We start from the raw sequence: 10,432 nt of genomic DNA on the forward strand, positions 1-10,432 counted from the left end.
AGAGACAGAGAGAGACAGAGAGAGACAGAGAGAGACAGAGAGAGACAGAGACACAGAGAGAGACAGAGACAGAGACAGAGACAGAGACAGACAGAGACAGAGACAGACAGAGACAGAGACAGAGAGACAGAGACAGAAACAGACAGACAGACAGATAGACAGACACACAGACAGACAGAGAGATCTTCCTGTTTCTTATATTGTATATTTTATGCAGGTTACCTTCCCTAGGGTGGAAGCAGCACCACCATCCAAAATCCTATAATTGGATCATGAATCAATCCCAAACCCAACCAGCCCATCCCTGTGACTGCATGAGGCTTTCAGCATACATCTAGATACAAACCATAGTGCGATTGACTGTTATCATTAAAAAAAATAAAGTATAGGGCTGGTGAGACAGCTCAGAAGATTAAAGTGCCTGCTTAGGCAGCTGCAGGGGCCTGGGGTTTGATCCCCTGCCTGCCTTGCTGGGAGCACCCTCAAGAGGCTCTGAAATGGTAATTGAGACTGGGCGTGGCAGCACAAGCCTTTAATCCCAGCACTTGGGAGGCTGAAAAACAGGAAGGATCACTAAAAGTCTAACCTGTGTAGTGAAACCTTATAGATCCTGTAGACCCTGTACTAAATACATAAAAAGTATATAAAACTGTATAATATAGCATAGATAACCATATTACAGCTATATTAATATACTTTCATTGTAGTTCACACAAGATGTGGGATTTCTCATTTTGAGTGCAATACAGTGTTTTTTGTTTGTTTGTTTTTTTTTGTTTTTTGGTGGAACCAGGGATTGAACTAAGGCCCTTGTGCTTGCCAGGGAAGTGCTTATTCTTCTGAGCCATCAACCCAGCCCCTGAGTATGATACAGTGTTGCATGTTTAATAATTGACAATAAAACATTTTCAATGTGAATGATGAATGTAATAGTTGAAAGCATTAAAATTCAATTTTAAATAAATGATTCATAATTATGATGATAATTACTGAATTTTACCGCTCCCCAGTAGAAGAAAAACCGGCCTCTTCTGAAATGATAAATTATTCTATAGTACTGCACATCAAATTGTTAAAAACAACTGCAATTGTGAGCTCTCCTTTGGTCAAGTGGCTACAAATTAATGATCTATGGAATATGTGCTTGGCCCCTTCATTTCATCTATAATTTACAATGTGGATCCAAAAAGAAAAAGAAATATCCTTCAGCGTGCAGACTGCAGTGGTTTATAAGATACTCTGCATGAAGGGAGGCCATTTACATATGTAAACTGTATCTGTTTGTAATGCTTATGTACTACAAGTCATTTGTCATTCATTCTAGCTATTTAACTTTATATTAAAATATTGCAAAATGTTTGGTGAGTGAAATTTATACTATTTGGAGTTTCTGTTTGTAATACTATTTGAAGTCAAAAAATTTCTCCAAGAGAATTAGATTTTAATCCACATGTTCAAAAAACACATTTTAATAGGGTTATGTTCTGAATACTAATTAGAAGTAATGATTTTAAGAAATTTTGTATTATGTCAATATTCTGAAACACCGATTGTAATCATACAATTTTATAAAATGAAGTTTTTTAAGGAAAGTAGTTGAGTATAAAAAATCCCTAAACTGATTTACTGATGTTTAAATCAATAGATAGAGAAATATGCAACTTATTCTTCTTCACATACTTTATGCTCACATTTACTCTTCTAAGATAGTAATGAAATCAATCATGAAAATTTTTTACTAAGATTCTAGCTGTCAGAAAGATAAATAAACTTAGAAATTTCTAAGAAAATCTGTGAGAATCATACTTGAGCCAAGGAATACATTTTTCAGGCTAATAGGTAGATGTTTAGCACATATATTTTTTCCAGGACATTGAAAATTATGAATTTAGGTAATTAATACAAGATAATGATTTTTTTTTTTAATTTTTTGGCAGAACAGAGGATTGAACTCAAGCTCTTGAGCTTTCCAGGGAAGCATTTATTCTACTGAGCCATCTCCTTGGCCCCACAAGTTAATGATTATAATAACTGTGTATTACAAATGTTATAATAAAAAGTAAGTTATTATACATCCCTAAATAATTTTAGCAGGGGGCGTCATGTAACACACACACGTAAAAACCCTAGCTTACCAGAATGAGCAAGAAGATGGGATGAAGCACACACGAAAGACGCAAAGGAAGAGAGTTCTGCTACTGAGGGCAGCTGCGCTCTCAAAAAGACCATGACAGCACTAAGGATGTCTACTTTGACTAAACATTAAACTTTTAGTTCATTAGAGTATTTTTAGTTTTCTTTTAAGAGTTACCAATTATAAATTTTTTTTGTAATAAACTGCTATGAAAATTTTATTTTCTGAAAAGTAATTTACAAAAAGAATGCTTAATTTAAGGATTATGTTCTTATAAATAAAATTACATTGGTTTAATCCTCTGAAAGATGATACATCCTCCTGGAGTAACCAGAGGCTTCTCAGAATCAGGACTTCTTCGATGCTTCGATTTCATCCCATAGTACAGCCTGAATTTTTGAGGGCATCTCGTAAGTACAGCAAGCTGTCATCCAGCCGTTTCTCTAATTTGACCACCTGGATCTCATGGATTCGAGGATTGTACAGATCAAAGCAAATCTCAACACCTTGTCTTTCAATAGTATTCCTAAGAGTAAAAGTAGCTCCGAGTCCACTTCCTGATCTCTGGATACAAATTCCCAGAAACTGGCTGATTTTTCCTTGGGCATACGGGTCAGCTGTAGTAACGCGTAGTATGCTTCCTTCTACATATTGCACTGTCAGAAGTACCCCAAAAGGGTAAGAATACAGACATGTGAAGAACAATCTCTTATACAAAGAAAACTAAACCTCCAACTAACAAGGCAGAAAGAGTCCAGCTCTTACTGACCAACATAGAACTCTGGGATGTGGAGCACTTTTCTCCTTTCTAACATATCTTTTCTTTCTACTTGAAATTTCAGAGGATCTGTTCTTCCCCTTGGAGGAATGAATTCAGGACTCAAGAATAAAGTGCAACAGAGGACAGCCCAGGAAGCAGCACTCTAGGCACTGGGAAACTCATGGCCGAGCCCAAGGTGGCCCCGTGTCTGCCAACACAGGCCACCATGCTGGCTCGTACAAGTCCACCAATTATAAATTTGACCTTTCTTGTGAAAGGAGCATTTTACACTGCTAGAAAGGACTGTCGAAAGATAGTAGAAAAGAGTTCTTTTCCTTTGGTCTAATAATTAAAAACAAATGATATTTCAGGTGTAGAAATTGGCCCTTCTTTCCTTCCTTACAGCCTCCTCCCTTCCTTCCCCACTCCTTCCATTCACCCCTTTTTCTTCCCTCATCTCTTTCTACCTCCTCCACTTCACCTCCCTCCCTCTCCTCTTCTTCATACCTTCTGTTTTTCTTCTGCTTCTTCTTTCTACCTTCTATATTATTAACTTCATCTAAAAATTTAAGTGAAAAACTCAAAAGTGAGCTTGAGAAAGAACACAAGAAGGTCAAGAGAAAAAGCTTCAAAGTGAATGACTCAGAAAATACAGTAAATCAACCTTTGTATTCTCCCCAGATTTGAGCTCTTATCATCTTCCAAAATGAAACTGAGGGGAAAACAGAAGGAAAAATGGGGACAGTAAATTATTCTGAAATATTTCCCTGATCTAGTAACCAAATTATCAGGAATTTCATTATTAAAATGTGTTAGCAATTGCAGTAATTTAAAATTTAGACAAACAAATTAGTTCCATGTTGTGCTTTGTTAAATTTGAGATAAATTCCTGATCAATGTGTAATTTATGTGGGAAACTTTTTAAGAAAAAAGAACTATGTAATATATGAAATAGGAAAACTTCAAAACTGCATTGTGACTAAGGGTTGGTGGTAATGTGGACTTACATATTTATTTAAAATATTCAGGGACTGGAGAGATAGCTCAGTGTCTAACTGCCTGCCTGGCAAGCTCAAGGACTGGAGTTCTTTCCCAGGTACTGCATGCCATTCCAGCCCCAGAACCCCAGCTGTGATGTTCTGGCCACAGAAACCAGGCAGGGTGGCCCATGCCTGTAATTCCAGCATTGGGGAGACTGAGACAAAAGGATCACTCTGATTCCACACTGTGTAGGAAGATCCTGAACCAAGTAAATAAATAAATAAATAAATAAATAAATAAATAAATAAATTCATGTGAAAGCGATGCTTAGTGGCCCATGACTGTTATCCCAGCCCTTGAGAGAGGAGGCAGGGTAACCTCATGAGTTTGAGGCTAGCCTGGACTACATAAGGAAGTTCAGGCTACATAATGAGACACTGTCTCAATAAATACACATGTAACTAAATAAGTAAATAAATATATATTCATATATATTTACATTTCTTCAACTTTTAGTTTAGAAGGATGCTCAGAACATTCTTTTTTAGTTATATCTTCAAGATTGTAGTAAAAAGTCATGCAGATAAGCTATATTTAGCACTTAATTTTTTATTAAGTTTATCAGCGCATTTTATACATACATAATTATCATAGGGAATTTGTACTTCTACATGACATCTTTTGATCCCACTTTCTTCCACAGTCCCATCTCCATCCTTCAATCCCAGTTCTCCTCCCTATTTACAAAGCTTTGTTTCCATTTTATCCTTTTTTGAAATCACGTGAGCTCCAAATGTTGTTTGGGGGTGTCAAAGAAGCATTTAGGTCATCAGCTTTGTTGGGATCCTTTGCAGGTGAGTCCATGCAGTCGCTCTGATGCACAAGCTTCCTTACAGGACTGGGATCACTGAAAGAAAAATTTTCTGTCTTTTTTTTCTATTTTGCGGGAGCAGATAGTTCATTTTCACTGTCTTTTTATTAGTACCTTGGGATATATAATTGTTTGCATTCATTGTGGATGTCCACAACATGTCTCATTTCATTTTTACTCACTTCCCTTCCCCTGTCCCTTCCACCTAGCTCTGAATCTTTTTGTTTTTTGCAAAATATAATTCTTTTTTCACAAATCAGTACAAAGTTTGAGTTCTTCAATAATACTAACAGTCTATTCAGTAGAGCATCATGGTTGACAGGATAATGAATGTGAAATTAATATATGTTTGTTGTCTATGAGTGCAGCAGCTTTTTTTTTTTTTTGCAGAACCGGGGATTTAACTCAGACCCTTGCGCTTGCCAGGGAAGCGCTTATTCCACTGAGCCATCTCCCAGGCCCTAGTAGCTTTGTTTTGAAGACAAATACTAAAGGGACTTCTGAAACTATTTTGAACAATAGGATTATTGTTAGTGTACATGCACTACTATGAAAATGAATACTTTCAACGAAATTTGGTTTATGTTCTTTTGTTCATTTGTAATTGGGATGTATTATTTTGTTTTCATGCTTTATAATTGACAATAAAACTACTCCACAAGTTTTGGGCCAGTTTTTATAACGGCATTCTATGAATGCAAAGGTCTATTGACATCTCTTATAAAAATATATTGAGGGAATCAGAAAACAAAAATATTGAAGTGTTATCACTGTAAGGAAAAAGTTTTAAAATATAAGCATGTGTTCACTTGTATCAAGGGGGTATATATGAGGTATATGTTATATATAACTACATCTAAGGATTTTATGTCTTTACTGTAGTATGTTGGTATATTGTCCTAAATACTATATCACATCATTTTGGAAGGTTTATGTATTTGGACATTTTCTTCTACCTTCCCAAATAGCTATTTTAAGCCTGAATGATACTTTTCCTAAAACATTTTTTAAAATTACTGATAGTGAAATCCAAAAGTACTTAACAAAAAAAGATAAAGCCAGTGCTTGCTAGAAAGAAAAGTAGCATTTGAAACAAGTGTTGCTTTTACATATGTGATACTGGGAGCTGCAGGGCCCTGGAGCAAGTCCACTTCGCTTTCAGTCCTTGGAAAAACCTTGTAACTTGCTAGTGAATGAGTCCATCGATACTTAGTGTTGCCCACTCTCATTTATCCACCATATTCTGCGTTTTCTCTCTGATCATCTATATAAAAAATGAGAAAGTAGTTTTGAATGAAATAATAAACATTTGAGAATAAATACAATAACTTTTCAAAGAAAACATAGTATTGCCGCCAGTGAGATAACTCAGTGAACTAAGCGCCAGAAAAGCGCAGGGGTCCAGGTTTGATCTGCGCGTCCACGTGCTGTGCTGGCCCCACACCCGGGCGTGCTGAGAGGGCATTTGAGACTGGGCGTGGTGGCGTATGCCTGCAATCCCAGAGCTGGGGAGGCTGAAAACAGGAGGATCACTATGAGTCCAGGCTGTGTATTTATACCCTGTACTAAAACATGGAAGGAAAGAGAGAGAGAGAGAGAGAGAGAGAGAGAGAGAGAGAGAGAGAGAGAAAACAAAATATTTTCATGAAAATGTGATTCAAGGAACTCTACGATCTTCAGACATTGACATTAGCATGTCTCTTAGGCTCAGAAGACATATAGCATAAGTATTAATGATAATTTAAAGTTTGATATCCTACACAAGTTAACTATCCTTTTATTGATGTGTACAATTTGAAATTGCTGTTCACTGTTGAATATGCACAACCTCATTCAAAATAGCAGTGTGTGGCATATATTTTATTACATGCATGAAGAAACAAACATTTTTAAATTGCAGAATTTTTATGGACCAAGAATAAGGTAGAACTACATTACATATAAGTATCCATTTGTTCATACAACTCCGTAGGACACTGTTGTGAATTAAAGTGTCAAGAGATATGATAAAAGACTGTGTTTTTCCCAAGTAAGCATATATAGATCACATCTATAGGAAAATACTCCTAAATTCAGTCATTATAATTTATAGAATATTGCATAGACCAATTCAAACTTTTTCTTATGCTCATTTAAACTTCAAAGAGTTTCCCCATTATATAACAAATTAGTCACTTATAGGGGACCTCTTAATTGCTTCAGCTTTAATGACCATATTTTAATGAGTAAAATAGTATTACTGTAAGTAATCCCCTCAGAAATAATGTATAAATATGGTAGTTCCCAGCACTATGATGTCATACCACCTACAAATACAAGAAAAGAAATATATTTTTTGAATTGAGTTTATAGCTCTCTTGTGTATACTTTTAAGCCACAGACGAACACTGATAGCTATTTTTTGACAGAATCCATTGCAAATCTGTAATTTCTATCAAGTATGAGAAAAAGTTTTGTATATTCTAATGCATATGTTAAACAATTGATGAACAATCTGACCTAATTTTTATTTCCAGACTAGTGCTGGCAAGCATAGATAATAAATCTGACACAGTAATCTTACCAGACAATTATTGCCATTGTAATATATAGTATTAGTACATTTACTCATCCACAGGCATACAAAAACTGAAAACTAATTTTGTTTCTAGTTTAAAGAAAGAATTAATAGGGGCTGAATAAAGGGATATCATTTAATAGATCATAAGATTTCCAGATTTTTTTTTTCTTTTGTCTTTTGTGAGACAGAGTCTTACCAAACCCTTCAGGCTGGCCTTGAGCTCACTTTATAGCCCGGGCTATAAAGTCACAACGTTCCTGTTGCCTTAGCCTCCGAAGTGCTGGAATTCTAGGCATGCACACCATGCTCAGCGAGTTATTTTCATCTAGAGGTCATACTGCTCTTTATCACAGCTGTGTCTTTGGAACAAATGTTTGTTATTTCTGTAGCCATTTTTCTCTATTCTAGAAGACATCAATGTTCTCTGAATTTCTGATCTAATAATTTACTGCTTATGATAACTATTTCTGTTTTTGAAATGTCACTTTAATAATCTGATTATTTCTTTAAATGTCAAGCAGCTAAATATCATGAATTTTTGTATACTCTGACACACTCTTTTGTATTATGAGTGTGTGGTGTTTATTGATGACCCATATGAAATGCCATTTCCACAATATACTGTTCCAGTTCATGAGTGATCTATTGATGCTCTGCTATTTTAAATATGCCATTCTATTGTTTAATTCTGTTGGAAATTGGCTATAAAACAGATGGCTGAAACATATCACTACACATTCTTAAGTTTCCTGAACTGGCTCTTATTTTAGACTACTGGTGAAAATATCCATAGAAGTTTTCATTTGTCAGGTTTCCCATTGCTGAGACACACCGAACACTCACAAATTAAAGTGAGAAAAGTATATTTTAGCTCATGTTGTCCAAAGTCTGAGAACATGGTCAGCAGGATCCAAGGCAGAAAGCTCATGGCAAGGAGCACAAAGTTGCTCAGTTTTTATCCAGTGGGAATCAGAGAAAGAGAATAGACTTAGGGAGTAGGCTAGCGGTCAGAGGTGTTACCCAAAAGATCCAGTGGGAATCAGAGAAAGAGAATAGACTTAGGGAGTAGGCTAGCAGTCAGAGGTGTTACCCAAAAGAATGCATCCAATACCCACTTGGAAACCAACAAGAATACCTTTTCACTAATCTGCTATGCATTTGTTAACCCAATGAAATTGATATATCAGGATTAATGGTAAATGTCAAAGCCTTGTCAAAATCACACCAAAAATATATCTCCTTAAACACACTTATTCTACAAATAAAGACAAAAGCCCATTCATAATCCTGTCTAACATAATTCAACTACCCTGCATAAAATGAGAAATGTGCTAACCCATTTCACAAAGCCTGTATGCCTCAAACATTTTCAAAAGCCCTAGTCCAAGTTTCAATTATGACTCAAGACAGACTGCTATCTTTGAATCTCTGTAAAATTTTGTAAAACAAGACACATAGTCCTAAATTACAACTGCACAAGGAGAACATTCCCATTTCCAAGTGAAGGAATAATGGAATAGAAAAAAAAGCAATTCAAAATAGTCACAAATCCAGCAGAGTAAGCATTAAGTCCTGTAGCTTCATTCCTGGCATCCAGGTAACATACAAGTGAGATGTGATTTTCAGATGCCTTAGGCAGCTCCAGCCTAAGCCTTGCTAACTGTAGTTCACATAGTCTTTTTCTTGACTTGAATCTACCCTTGGGCTGAATCTTCTGTAGATGTTTCAAATTCCTAGCATTTTTTTTACTTCCTGGAATATCTATGACCTTTAGCTTTATTTGCACAATTTCATCAACTGGCCTCAGAGGGATTCCTTGCTGGCTTCCCACACCTTACTTTGAATTCTGGGTAGACACTTCTTGACCTCACAACTGTTACATTATGAATGCCAGTAACTCAGTATGATAGGACAATGCCAAAGTTAACTTCCAGCTTGAGCAGTAGTTGAGCCCCCTTGGATCATAGCTGCAGAAACCTATGAATGTGTGGTTGCTTGCACAGAATAAAATAGATCCTAGAAAATCAATCCCCCAGAAGGTTCTTGTTCAGAAACATGCTAAGGTCCCTCTTCTCAAATGAAAGCCTGGCATATTTGCACCCACAAGGCTAAGGGACAAAGATGGTTGGTTTTTGGACACATATGAGTGTATGCTTGCAGGGAAATTGAGGCAAGTCTTGCAAGATTATTCAGTTCTATTTTATCTCTGGGCTCAAGTAATTCTCTCATCTCAGACTGATGTAAATAAGATTATAAATAAGCAAAACCACTCCTAGCCAGGCTCTCTTTTTCAGAGAAATGAAATTAAAATGCTGCTTCATCATCATGGGCACAGTATTAGCAAATGAGCACTTGTTCATTATTTATGAAAAGCCTGCTCACCAACAGAAGATGTCTAACACTGGCCAAATCATAAATTAACAGCCTATGTAAATGTTCCTACAGTAATTACAGAGGGACTTTTAGATAAGAGAAAGTTGATAATTGCTTCTTGGTAAGCATTATCTCATCCCCGATCAAGCTGAGATAAAAAGATAAGTGATTTTCCTAAATGACCATAGTTTTAATGTAAGAATAAACATAGAAGTCAATACTATTTCTCCATTGAAATAATGATGACTGAATAAAGAAAGAAACAGAGCACATTCTCTTGCTTAAAATATATGACTTCCTATTGCTCCCAGAAAGATGCCTCCAGAACAATGGTGGCTAAAACAAGAGGCTTAAACCCAGGCTGGAATGAAAAGGGAAAAAGAAGGAGACCCGTCCTTTTGCTTCCTTGGAGGACCTTCAGTGTCCACCATTGCCTTGGATATTCCATTCATAGTTCCTTTACGTTTTTGGTGAAGATTCCTGAGCCTTCCAATGCAGACCCTTCAGCTTTGTGACATAGACGCGCCACATTCTGCAGTGAGAGCTGTAGCCCTCGAAACTGAGACTAGATCCTTTGACTTTCTAGCACACAAGTGGCCACTTTGCATTCTTCCTGGATTCCACAGAAGGCTTTAATCCTACTTAATAGATCTTTACACATCAATATTTCATATCCAAATTGTTCTTCCATTGAACCCTAACTGATATGCTACCTGGAAGGCAAATGCTTCTATTGATTTGCTTGATTGACTC

This window comes from Octodon degus, unplaced genomic scaffold (assembly GCF_000260255.1).
Source record: "Octodon degus isolate 3935 unplaced genomic scaffold, OctDeg1.0 scaffold00081, whole genome shotgun sequence".
NCBI lineage: Eukaryota > Metazoa > Chordata > Mammalia > Rodentia > Octodontidae > Octodon > Octodon degus.